General features: G+C 36.8%; 2 protein-coding genes across 2 annotated transcripts in view; both read left to right on the top strand.

The window, feature by feature from the left end:
• Positions 1 to 14,225, top strand: part of LOC307163322 (uncharacterized protein) — a 326,027-nt gene that overhangs the window by 17,747 nt on the left and 294,055 nt on the right. The gene's annotated exons all lie outside the window — the stretch shown is intronic.
• Positions 1 to 14,225, top strand: part of LOC307162833 (uncharacterized protein) — a 302,806-nt gene that overhangs the window by 32,135 nt on the left and 256,446 nt on the right. The window lies entirely within an intron of this gene.

The raw sequence follows: 14,225 nt of genomic DNA, 5'->3' as shown, positions 1-14,225 counted from the left end.
GTGCAAAAGCACAGAGTCAACGAGCAGGGCACCCGCAACTCTTGCTTATATTGTCTGGAAAATACACTCCAGCTCACGACACCTAATTTAAAATACAGAACAAACAATATTGAATCATTTTGAAGAAAGGCATTAACATAGTACAGAGTCATTCAAAGAATTTCTTTTTTAAGTATTTTATACATATTATAGGAAGATGTTAGACAAAGATACTGTATGTTTGAGTGTTATTGGCTTTGTCTGTAAAGTACCTAAGAGACTTACTTTGTTTATGAACAACATAAACTAGTTTAAAAAGAAAGTTTGTCAAGAAAGGCTAACTTTAGGTTGGCTTGAGAAAGCCTAGCCTGAAAGTTTGAAATAGTTTTAAAAGCTTGAAGTTTGAAGGTTTTCAGTTTGAAGTTCAAAGTAGTTTTCAAGCTGAAAGTTTTGAAGGACGGAAAGACAGACTTTCTCAAGTACCTTTTACAGAACTCACAACTTAGATTTAAAGAACTTACTGTCCAGCGTTATAAAGTGGGCCTCTTGATTTGGGCTTGCTGACAACGTCCCTGAACATCTTGAATGTCAGTGAAAGCAAAATACAATGTTTAACTCTGATACTTTTTAATTAATTTTACCACAAATTTATTTAACATAACTTGCAGTTCATACAATACATTCAGGAATGTAACTTTTACAGTACAATCTGATACTGAGGAACAACATTTATTTTGCAGTACATGCAACAATCAACTACATGACTTCATTAATTGAAGTCTTTCTGCTCTATTTGAAGACATCTTTCAAGCCTTAATTTGTTTAAAGGTGAATTAAGACTTTTACATATTTTAAGATTCGCTGAAACCCTGTCATTTTGAATGCTAACATATAGGCCTATCATACAACATGTCATAACTTATTTTAAAATATAAAACATTTATGACGTTTATTACAACATACATTTTAGAGCCAGGGGAGCAAAGAAAACACACATATATAAAATATATATGTATATAAAATGTATGTTTACAAAAGCCTCCTTAATCACACTGTTATCATACTTTGAATCTCCAGCACTCTAGCCTCTATCCAATAGAGGGCGCACTTACACAACAAACAACTTTCCCAATACCCATGAAATGACTGACCAATACAAGACTCACATAAAACTCACATACCCACAAAATAGAAAATGAAAGGTTGCAAAAATATTTGTCATTCTTTAACCTGTTAAATAAGCATTTATGTCTGTCTATCTATTCATCCTACAGTAACTGGTGCCAAATCATTAATTCATTTGAATTATTCTTATTGCTAATCCTAACATTATTCTGCTTAAAATACAGGTATCTAGAAATATGGAAAATAATATAAATAATTTCAATTCTTCCAAATACAAATAATGATAAGAAAAACAGTTAAACTCAGAAATATATGTACATATAGTAATCATCAAATACCCTCAGTCTGCTGACACCAATGACACCAATGAAATCTGAAGACATCAACATAATAAACGAGGAGAAAACAGGAACTATTGTCATGAACTGGTGGTGGTTGAGGAGAGACCCCTGATATGATTGTAAAGCGCTTTGGGTGTACAGTAGTACATATGAAAGCGCTATATAAATGCCTCATTCTATTCTATTCTATTCTATGAAATAAAGAGTGTTTTCAGCAGATCTGTTAATATTGATGAGCCTCAGACTGTCTACTGTAATGGAAATTTTTGATTTTCATTGATTGCAGTATGAATCTCCATTTGCAGTTAGACTTTGAAATAATATTATAGCTGACTTGTGTTTCTGAACTAATGTGAACACTGTGAGAGACAAAGGGTGAGACAGCTGAAAAGGGAACCTCTGACCCCTTGGGACCCATGCAACACAGACGCGCTACGCAAAAACACTCCGTGAACTCATTCGAGGCCCAGAGAGAAGGAAATGAATAGTAGAATAAAGTCGTTATTTTTGTTTGTTTTTGCACACAAAAAGTATTCTCGTCGCTTGATAAACTTAAGATTGAGCCACTGTAGTCACTTGGACTATATTAACAATCTCTTTAATAACTTTTCTGGGCCAGCAAGTTTCAATCACTTAGAAGCCTATGGAGGAGTGATCCAGCTCCCAGATTTAATCAAAAATATCTTAATTTGTGTTCCGAAGATGAACGAAGGTCTTACGCGGTTGGAACAACATGAGGGTGAGTAATTACCGACAGAATTTTCATTTTTGGGTGAACTAACCCTTTAATCCTCTTTTCCCTCAGTGAGCGTCTGTGAAGTGGAGCAGGACAACGTCCCACCAGTCCTGGTTTCAGACTCTCATCCAACGATTCATATGCTCATTGTCTCCAAGTTATGACCAGAGACGGATATTAAGTCTGCTGTTTAAAACAAAGAACCATGTGGGAGAAAAGTTATAGTTTCAAAAAGTTACAGTTTCAAAAGAAAACTAAAAAATCATTTCACATATATAACATATATCTAATATAAAACTGCTGTATGTGTATGTATTGTTATGTATGTCCTGGTGCGCTTTTGCGTGCATTTACTCATCATCTGGTTACAGGTGGTAACTGTGCATACCTTGTCTGTACCATTACCCTTTCATAAACCACCTATAAGCTCTCCTAGCTTCTTTGGGAGACCCATTCACTATACCCAATTGATTCTGTACCCCCAACTGTACTATTGTAATGTTTGAAGTGGTATTGTGAATAAACTCAAACTCTGTATATTCGTGCAGTATGCACATGTCAAAAAATATATTTTGAGTTGCAGCTTGTGACATATAAATGCGCACATCAACCCGATCACTTTAGTGTTCATGTAAACACAACGTTCGGATTCATCAATCAAAATGAATTCAGTCCGATTGAAACAAAAGGTGTGCATTTAAACATCGCCAGTGTCATACGATTTTCAAGATTTTAATGCTGACATTTCAATTGAGCACCAAATCGGTCGCAATTTGGATTACTCCGAGATAATTGAAGAGTTTGCAGTAGCCAAAGCAAGAAATGTCCTCTTTTAAATGGTGAGGCTACTGTATTAATTAATTACACCTGTCTTAAGTCAACAAGGGGGGTCAATATGTGATTAGTTGCCTTTTTCTCTGCAAAGAATTGTAGCGTTTCATAACTGCAGGATGTTTCACTTACAGCAGCCTTAGCATATTGACATCATGAGCCAAGTAATATCGTTTAACACCAATTACCAGTGTGCACATTAACATTCACATGTATCTCAAAAAAGATTAATTTAATTATTGATGTCCAGAGTTCAGATAGCTTTACTGCTTGAAAGTCTTTGTAAAGTTAAATTAAACTGTCGTCTTCCCCTGTATAAGTAAGCATCAGTAGCCACGAGTCGCATTGGTGTGACTCAACTCCCCTCTTCGATTGATTGGCTAGAGGAGTAGCTGTCAATCTAGAACTAGTGGACCAATGGTGACGCTTAAGCCCGCCCTAATTTACATGAAACTGGAACTGCAACATTTGGTAAAGCAAGCGCAGAACATATGAGCAGAAATTGCAAGAGAGCACAAAGTACAGAGTAATAAAACCAAGGAAAACATACTTTTTAAGAAAGCATTACCATAAGTTTAAGTTTTGTGCAAAATAACTTTTAACGCGTTTGAAGTTTTTATTTATGCTTGTTATTTCTTGATTCACGCTTATTATATTTTGATTTGAATTTTGCTATTCTGATCATTTTGCATTATTTTTTTCAGTTTGTGCAATATATTTTTACATGTGTTTTTAAATTTTTGATTCACGCTTATTATTTTTGATCCGTGGCTGCAATACTTTAGATGGGATATTGATCCCATACTTCCTAGGCCGAGATATATTTTGGAAACACAAGCACATTTGGTCCAATATCTCCGCCCCCAAACGTCAGAATGACATGTTACTGGTCTCGTTTTAAAGAGATTACACAGACACCTCACATACCCCGCTACAACCTTCCCATTACGAGATCGGCTTGTCACACTAAATACAAAATAACACTAATGTCTCCATTTTCTATATTTTTTCAGCCCTGGAAAAAAATATGCACTATGTACTTTTACTTTCGTTTTCTTTTTGGATTACTCCTCCAATTTACCACGTTTTCAGCCTTTAAAACACCACTGGTCTGTTTACTTTCCTTATTGGCTTTACTTCCTATTTTAAAAAAAAATCAAAATATAAGTCCCGATTTATAAACACAACTTTAAATGTTACAATTAAAGCAAAAACAGTACTTATCCTGTTCTATTTCTTTATTTTACTCGTATTTACATTTTATTTCTCCTTTACAACAGTTCCAAATTGTATTTTTTCTGTTTATTATAATTTTCAGCCTTAAAATAACGCTGCTCTGTTTACTTTCACTTTCGCTTTTACTTCCTCCTCCGTTTTTAAATAAAATTCACACAATTTCTACATTTTTAAAAGAAATAACATTTAATATCACAAGCCTAATCCTAATCCTAACCCTTCCTTACATTGATCACATGTGGGCTCTATGTCAGCTTTAGACCAGTGCAGTCAATGTACAATGCACCAAACGCGAATAGAGCGTCTGGCGCGAGTGATTTCAATGTTAACGGTGCGTTTCCACTACAGCGGCAAAAGTCCGCTCAGTGCCGCTGGCAACGCTATAACGCATCCGCTTTGGGGTGTGTCATTGCGAGTGAACACATCCAAAATAAAATCTTTAACATATATATAACAACTGCAAAGCGTCTAATTTGTAAACAAAATGATTTACGCACTATATATGTTAAAGATTTTATTTTGGATGTGTCCATTGTGATTATATTGGCTGGGTTTATAAAAGTTTATAAAATTGAAAGGATCTTTGCTTGATGCATTTGGAAACAAAGCTTGTCTATTTGTAAATGTAATCGCGTGCATTTCTGGTGATTATACTGTCCGTGTGTTGAAAAAAACTTCGATTAAACATTCGATTGCTGCTACCACGTGGTGGAGTGACGGGATAAACTCCCGCTTGGAGTTTCATTCATTTAAAATGGAGGAAATATTTTTTTTTTTAGCAGTGAGCAGTCACCCAAAGCTCTGCGATAGCAGATCCTATTTTTACCGAGACAGGAATAAAAAGGACCTCGCTTGGAAAAGGGTCAGTGAGGAGATAGGGCAAACTGGTGAGTTGTCTACACATTTCACTTTTGAGTCACGTCATTGACCTTGCCGCTATATTCCCGCTATACAGCTACAGCTAACACGATAATGTGTTTATTCAGAGGAAGTTTGCAGAAAAAAATGGAAAAGCCTCAGGGACACGTACCTGAAGGAGAAGAGGAATGAGATGGAGAAGAGGAGTGGGTCAGCAGCAGGGTCTGCGAAGAGGTGGAAATTCTCTCAGATCTTGGGATTCCTCGAGGCCCAGATCAAAGAGGTAGTGATGGGGACGAGACCGCCTATGCCGAGTCCGAGTCAAGACCGAGTCTTTGAAGGGTCGAGTCCGAGTCGAGACCGAGTCCGTTGGTTTTCAAATTCAGTCGAGTCCGAGTCAAGACCGAGTCTTTGAAGGGTCGAGTCCGAGTCGAGACCGAGTCCGCTGGTTTTCAAATTCAGTCGAGTCCGAGTCAAGACCGAGTCTTTGAGGAAGCAAGTCCGAGTCGAGACCGAGTCTTTAGGAGTCGAGACCAAGACCATAAAAACATGTCAGTTTTCATATTCATGATTTAATATCACCCCAGTTAATAATCAACAGTTAGGCCTACAGACTAAGCTAGATTGGGAATTGTTTAGAGGAGCAGTCTTAACGTCTTAATATGGACTATGCTTTTACTATCATTAAAAAAATCCCTACCACATGCATCATCTTCTGCCTATTTTTCTAAACTGCTTCAACAGTGCTGCTCTGTCATCAACATGTTAAGCCCACCCTGACTTTTTTAATCATAGTTAGGACATGCAGAGCAATTTTACCCTTCGCAGGGAGCTTGATTGACAGGTGATCTGACCAATCATACTTCGCCATCCGCCATTTTGTCCGACAAAGCAGTCAGGAGAGTTAGTAGATTAACATGGGAGGATTTGAACTTGAAACACGGAGTGTACTGACGCCTTTCCGTGGTTAAAACAACATTGCTTCTTATGTTTGTTCATGTTTATTTGAGGCTATAAATTAAAGGAGAACTCCGGTCAATTTTAACATTGAACTCATTTTTTTGTACATTTGGAGTGCTGTCAATACAGAGAACAACGACAAAAATCGGTGTTGCCTACACCGAGTTATTCTATTTTTAAAATTTGCACCCTGAAAACAGGATGTAAACACAGGTATTTGCGCTGGCTTAAATAACATCATTTTTATACATATCTTTCACATCTACTGCAGTCAGATTCACTCGTGATCACTCTGAAGGAATCACTCACATTTTCTGTGCACTTGTAATGACACATCAAGGATGTTAAGAGGCTAAAAGCAGGTTTAAAACTTGCCCCATTGAAGTCAACAGGGTGCAAATTTTAAAAAGAGGATAACACGGTGTAGGCAACACCGATTTTTGTCGTTGTTCTCTGTATTGACAGCACTCCAAATTTACAAAAAAATGAGCTCAATGTTAAAATTGACCGGAGTTCTCCTTTAACTAGAAGGAAGAGATGATCGGTTCACGAGCAGCTTTAACTGATGCTCTACAGCGATCTGTCACGGCCACGGCACATTAAAGAGCAACAAAACGGTATTTATTGTTTAAATTTCTTTTAAAAAATGACCAAATTTGAAAGGTGAGACTTTGTTTAATATGTTTAATATCAAAAGTAACCGAAAAGTAACCTAGTCTGTCCTGTCTGTCAGCGTGTTGTCAGTCTCCTCTCTGCTCCGTGATGTATTTTTCAATGCGTGAGAACATGGTGTGGCGTGAGAACAGCGTAGCTTGTCGGACATGGCGACAGTAACTAAGGGGGGCGGGTCTTTGCGAACAGTCAATTAAAATTTTCTAGTGATGGGACGAGACCGCCTATGCCGAGTCCGAGTCAAGACCGAGTCTTTGAAGGGTCGAGTCCGAGTCAAGACCGAGTCTTTGAAGGGTCGAGTCCGAGTCAAGACCGAGTCTTTATAAGAACGAGTCCGAGTCGAGTCCGAGAAAGCAGAAATCGGTCTCGAGACCGGACTCGAAAGCATGTTTTCGTTCATCAAAAGACAATGACGGAAAAATATGACATTTGTTTTGAGATTAAAAATGTACTTCTCCCTGAGAACTATATGTTTCGAACAATGTGTTTTCTATTTTTTGGTTTATTGTTTACTGACTGCTTGATAGTGTATATCATTTTGATCACTTTGTTTATGATTTGAGAGCAGTGTTTGATTTTGAACACAGGTAAAAGTTTCATTTTGCGAGAGGAGTCAGAGGTTTTGTAAATCTTGAAGATGAGGCTGAAACACATTTTCTGAAACCTTGCTCCATTTTCCGAAAACATTAAACACAAAGCAATTGAGAAAAACTGTAATACACAACAATAGTGTATAATACATTACAATTAATGTATTACAATATTTTATATACTAGATTGCATTACCATATGCTCTAATTCAGATATGTATATGTTAGAACATACTATAAAGAAACAAAAAATCAATAATAATACCATTTACCAATAACAGTACACATAAATCCAAAAGAAAAATTCAACATGTATTTAGCAGCAGGCCGTGACGCACAGCATCAATCAGTGAATCTGTGAATCTGATTCATTCCCCTTATAACACTCTTCATACAATACATATTTATTAACAGTCAACCGGATCTCTTTTCTTTCATAAAACAGAACTAAATAAACAACATACCTGTAAACAAATAAGATACCTGTCACGATCACAGACTCTGTAACCTCCCTCTCCGGCCATCAGAGGGCACCCTCGCCCGAATATTGACCCTTCTCTGTGCACACTACATTTCCCAACAGCCCCAGTTCTGACTCTGATCACTATGCCCAGCTGTATCTACCAGGCTTGCACGCAGCTCTCAGTGTGAAGTCTTGTTTTGCTACTGTGAACATTACTAAGCGTTTATTCCTGTGATTGCCTGATCGTTTGTGACTCTACCTGTATTGGATATCTCCTTGTCTGCTGCCTGCCTACGTTACCTCTGCTTTGTTCTCTGACTGTTTGCTGCCTGTCCTGATCTTCTGCCTGGTACTGTTGTTACGATTTAGCTCTGTCTACACTGCTATGTCTGCTGGTTTTGACCCTTGCCTTTTTGACTACTCTGCTCAATAAATTAAGCTGCAAAAGGATCTCTCTGACTCAGATGATTCACAACAATACCATTAGTATAAACAGTAAATTAAAGACAATAATAATACAATACAGAAGAGGAAAAAAACACAAAAGTCAAAACAAAACAATGAATAAATCACACCAGTTACACTGGTAGGGCACCTTCGTAATACCTTCACTGTCCACCAGGCTCAAACCAACATTCATCCTTCTGACCAAACTTGGTTAATGTAAAGATCAGTATTAACGGCCAAAACGGACTGCATAAACAAGTTAAGGATGAACTTCTGGTCAGCAGTAAGGACATTCATCCTCCCAAAGTTATTCAAGTCATTTTCCATGATGGTAAGCCTTTCCAATTCCTGAGGAGGAAGAGTTTCAGAAAATAATCTAAAATTAATGAGGCTGATGGCGTGGGCTTTAAACACCAGCTGGCTTCGAACCATGGGGTGGGTACTGCATGGGATTGGCAGGGACACAACTTATGTTGAGGAAATAACCACCATCCACAAAGGCCTAGAGTAAGAGTGGGGCAGGCTGCAGCCAGGTGTAACTGGATTGTTCCTTGAATAGATTCAAAGCTTCAAGAGTGTCGAAAACAGCACAATCTGGTGTTAAGCAAAAAATAAAGCAGCCAAAACTCTGTGAAAAGCTTCTTCGGACGAAGCAGCCACCACACATTCCCTAGATCAGTGTTTCCCAACCATGTTCCTGGAAGCACACCAACACTACACATTTTCCAACTTTTCCTAATCAATCACACCTGAATCAACTCATCAGCTCATTTTTAGAGAGCCCAAGACCAGAAATATATGAGTTGCACTATTCATACAAAAATTATGAAAATTAAAAAGTATAATTTTTGTTTTTAAATTATGTTCGGGATGTTTTCCATATGCATTGGTGTACACAGATGATGGACTCCTTATATCATTTGATTCAAGAGCTGCAGCCATTTCATTTTCGGTATGTCATCTACAGCTTGTGGGGTGCTGGTAAAATAGACAGATCACACTTTAATTTATAAATTTGTTTAATTTTTTTGCTGAATTGCTAAAACACATTTCTTGAAACCATCACTCACTTTCTCAAAACCCTACAGTTTTTCTCAGTCGCTTTGGTGCATTTCTCACATCACTATTTACATTTGCACAACAGTTAATGCAGTTCTCAAAACAATTAGTACAAACTGCAAAACCTAGTTGATAACCTGCAAAAGCGTGTCACTTGCTCAAAATGGATAGCTCATTCCTCAAAAGCAAGTATTCATGTCAATGAAAGTGTCAGTGTCATCAAGATGAAAAGTCCTGACACCATTGTTTATGAACAAGATAGTCAAATGGCTTTGTCATGTTTTCATTATGACGGTTTACTCTGTAAATGTTTTCCAATGCAAAAAAAGTCAGATCTTGGTGACACTACCTGAAAATGCTCAAGACAGCACTATATACTATTTGCACAGCCATTTGAAAAATACAGTAAAGTTACACATTACTGTATTTAGTGAGGTAACTGAGTACAAGACACTGAATATGTATGTTTCACATTTTTACTGCATATGCTCTTTGCAATTCTAATTTTGTTCACAGCATTGTGCAAAAGAAAAAATACACCATTATTTACAACAAACATAAACTCCATTTGGGTAGAGCTGTGCACAACTGTACACAATATTGCAGTACTGGAACTGAACATACAACATACAAGTACTGTAATCATTCATGCACATCCAGACGTTCCTCATCAGTGAAAGCTGAGATTCACCTGAGAGAAATTGTTCAATTTAGGAGACATTTTCAAAAAAAAAAAAAAAAAAAAAGATTTTAAAAAATGTGTAAAATTTGCTTGACAGATTTTGACAACTAGTTCAACATTTTTGTATGTAATGACTCAAGCAATGAAATGATGACTATTAGTTTTATATGGAATGATTATTCAGCATTCACAAGTATAGTTAATTTTGACTGACATGACATAAGCAAATGATAATGTTATAAAACAGCAGAGAGTTTTATGAAAGCAATTGATGCATGTCCAAAAGCATTTGCAATTTGTTGGAAGGAATGAGAAACTGCTACTATGATGTGCACAAATGAATAAATGTTGTGGAGGTTGAACTAACTGTTGTGCAAATGTAAAAAGTGATGTGAGAAATGCACCAAAGCGACTGAGAAAAACTGTAAACACAAAAACTATTTTATCTGTGCTCCAAATCAAACAATGCTTTCAGATCTTGCCAAGCCCGTCCTTATAACACGGGACGTCACAACTGCAAGTATAGTATTGTATTGAATATTGTATAGTAAGCCTATTGAATGTATGTATATTCAGCACTTGAATACTGTAAAAATACAGTAGTCAAACTGCAAAAGCCAAAAAGGTTACAGCACAAAACTCTAAATGAAAGCATGTTATAGTCACTCAGAAGAGTTCAGAATCAAGGTCAGTGAGAGATTTTATTCTGCTTCAGCATCACGTCTTCGTGTCGGTCCGGCCTTGTATTATGTACAGTTGGTTTGGTCTCATCATTAGAAATAAGTGTGAACAATTTTAAGTCGCTGTGTGTAAACGATGACAACTGTGTTGTAGTTGTGTTTAAATTTTGCCTGCCTGTGTTTAGTGCTTTGAAACATAAGTGCATCACAGTGTGAAATGTGTTTTAGTGAGTGAGAATGTGTTTAGAGTTTTACAAACTGTGTTTTAACTACCTGATCTTGTTTAATGTTTTACAGAAAGAGTGATTTATTTGACGAATTGGTTTATGCTAATGGCAATTTAGTTCAGAGAATGGGGTTTGTTTTAGCAATTCAGAAAAAACTGTAAGCATAAACATGTGTTCCTAGAAATCACATGACATATCACAAAGGGAAATAGTTTTATATGGTTTTTGTGCTCTTGATTTTGAAGTGATTTTTGCAGGTTGATCTCATGCAGGTTTGCATTGTTTAACAGCAGGAAGATCAGGCCTTTTCTGTTCACGTCACTCCTCTCATTGTCTATCTTCACTGGATACCGGTCGCTGCTGGCATCAAGTTCAAGACATTAATGCCTGTATACAGAACAGCCACTGGCTCCACACCCACCTAACACCACTTCTTATAACAAACATCCTGTAGTCAGAGAACAAAACAACATTAAAACTTTCTAAGCTCGACAGAGTCTTGTGCACTCTAAAAAAAACAAAACAAAAATTTAGCCTCAAAAAATGTTTTGATGCAGCTGTTTGTATCAAACTTTTTGACTTATGACAACTCCCCCCCCCCCCCTAAAAAGGGTTTAGAAGAATTAGCTTTTCCTCTACTTACAGTTTTTCTCAATTGTTTACACACAAATTCTGGTACTTGAGACACAATGACCACAGCATGTAACTCATTCACGAACCCCCTGAACCAATTCTGCTAAACTACAAGCACAATTCCTGCTTTACACTCAAATTGCAGTTCTAAAACACACTTTTTTCAAAACACTACACACAATTCTCTGCTTTTGGCACAATTTTCATGCAGAAAATCTCTTGTTTTCACAAGGAACACACTGCCATTCAAATATGCACACTGACTCATCACATGGGCAAACACCCGTCACACAGTTTTACAATTAGCAATCATAGCTTTAGCATGAAAGGGCGACAGGTGAGCTCTTCAATGGAGCAATGGATGCCAACATTGGAATTTTTTTTTTTTTTACTGTAACTGTATACAGTCAATTCTTCTGTTGTATTGTATAGACCACTGTATGCACAACTTTGTGTTGGTTGGGATGTACACTGTGTACATTGTTTTTCTGGGAAAAATAAAATATATTTGTTACCGTGTATTTGTGTGTTCTGAGTATAAAAACAATATTCTCAAATATTTTACAACACACTTATGTATGAACTGTCTGTAGCAAGTGTAACACTGAACCAAACAAAGGCCTAAGTCATTATGATGAATGGAGAAGAAGTGTTTTCCATTCATCATAGTGTTTTACATTGAGCACATCAGTGTTCAACTGGTTCTTATAAATGTCTATTCATATGATGGTTTGTCCCATACACAAAAGAAATATATTGAAATATATTTTAAAGTGTCAAAAATATATGTGGCATATATTCCAAATACATTGAAATATATTTGCATTGTTCACTTATATTTATCATTTTGAAATATATTCTGAAATATAACAAAAATATATGATGTTAAGTGTGAAATATATTTACATTTATAACATGTAATGTAAAATATATGACAAAATATATGGTCATAAAATGTTTAGCTTGCTAAAGAATGGTCGAAAATGTATTTTGATCATGGTAATTCCTCTACCTTTTCCCCGATACACAACAGTAGGCTACCATATTTCACTACTGTATAGTGAAGCTATACAGATATATTCCTGGAGGGACTTCAGAGCCAGTCACTCCTGAAGATCCAAGGGCTTCATATATACAGTGCCCTCCACAATTATTGAACCCCCTGGTAAATATGATCAAAATTGGCTGTAAAAAATAAATCTGCATCGATTATCCTTGTGATCTTTCATTCAAAAAATGTGCAAAATTCTAACCTTTCATTGAAGTAAAAGAATTGAAAGTGGGGGGAAATCACATTATGAAATAAATGTTTTTCTCCAAAACATGTTGGCCACAATTATTGAAACCCCTAGAATTTTTTACGAGTAAAATATCTCTGAAGTATATTCCCATTAATATTTACCTTTTTTAGTACACCAGGGTGACTAGGAACATGAAACTGTCCAGCTATGACTTCGTGTTTCACAGGAGTTTAAATATGAGGAAACACAAAGGCCAAATCCCCTGAATCATCCATCACAATGAGTAAAACCACAGAATACAGTTCTGATGCGTAGCAAAAGATTGTTGAGCATCACAAACTAGAAAGTGGCTGTAAGACAATAGCTAAAGAATTGAAAATCCCCATTTTGACCATCAGGGCAATAATTAAGAAGTTATAACCAACTAAAGATGTTATGATTCTGCCAGGAAAAGGACGTGTGTCTATACTGTCTTAATGCACGGCGAGTATGAAAGTTTGAGTGGCCAAAGACTCTCCAAGGATCACAGATGGAGAATTGCAGAGATTAGTTGAGTCTTAGGGTCAGAAAGCCTAAAAAAAAAATTATCAAACAACCCCTACATCCCCACATGTTGTTTGGGAGGGTTTAAAAAAAAAACCTCCTCGCTCATCCAAAAACAAATTCCAGCAAATTTAATTGTCAGACACGACTGGATCTTCAAACAACACAGGGTTCTGTGGTCAGATGAGACTAAAACAGAGCTTTTTGGCAGCAAACACACTAGATGGGTTTGGTGAACACAAGGATAAAAAGTACCCCATGTGTACAATTTAATATACCATTGGATCTTATATGTTGTGGGCATATTTTTCTGCTGGAGGTCCTGGACTTCTTGTTCAGATACATGGCATCGTGGATTCTATCAAATATCAACAGATAAAAAATCAAAACCTGACGGCCTCTGCTAGAAATCTTATAATGGGCCGTGGTTGGATCTTCCATCAGGACAACGATCCAAAACAAACATCAAAATCAAAACAAAAATTTGTTGTGGAGCACAAAATGAAGCTTCTGCCATGACCGTCCCAGTCCCCTGACCTGATGAGTGGGCTGAACTGAAGAGGAGAAGCACCAACATGGATCTGGGAATCTGAAGGATCTGGAGAGATTCTGTGTGGAGGAATGGTCTCTGATCTCTTGTCAGTTATTCTCCAAACTCATCAGGCATTATAGGAGAAGACTCAGAGCTGGTATCTTGGCAAAAGGAGATTGCAAAAAGTATTTAATGAAAGGGTTTCAATAATTGTGGCCAACGTGTTTTGGAGAAAAACATTTATTTCATAATGTGATTTCCCCCCACTTTCAATTCTTTTACTTCAATGAAAGGTTAGAATTTTGCACATTTTTTGAATGAAAGATCACAAGGATAATCGATGCAGATTTATTTTTTACAGCCAATTTTGATCATATTTACCAGGGGGTT

Source organism: Squalius cephalus (genome assembly GCF_949319135.1).
Source record: "Squalius cephalus genome assembly, chromosome: 1".
Taxonomy (NCBI): Eukaryota; Metazoa; Chordata; class Actinopteri; order Cypriniformes; family Leuciscidae; genus Squalius; species Squalius cephalus.
The sequence above is the reverse complement of the archived record's forward strand: the minus strand, read 5'-3'. Positions and strand labels throughout refer to the sequence as shown.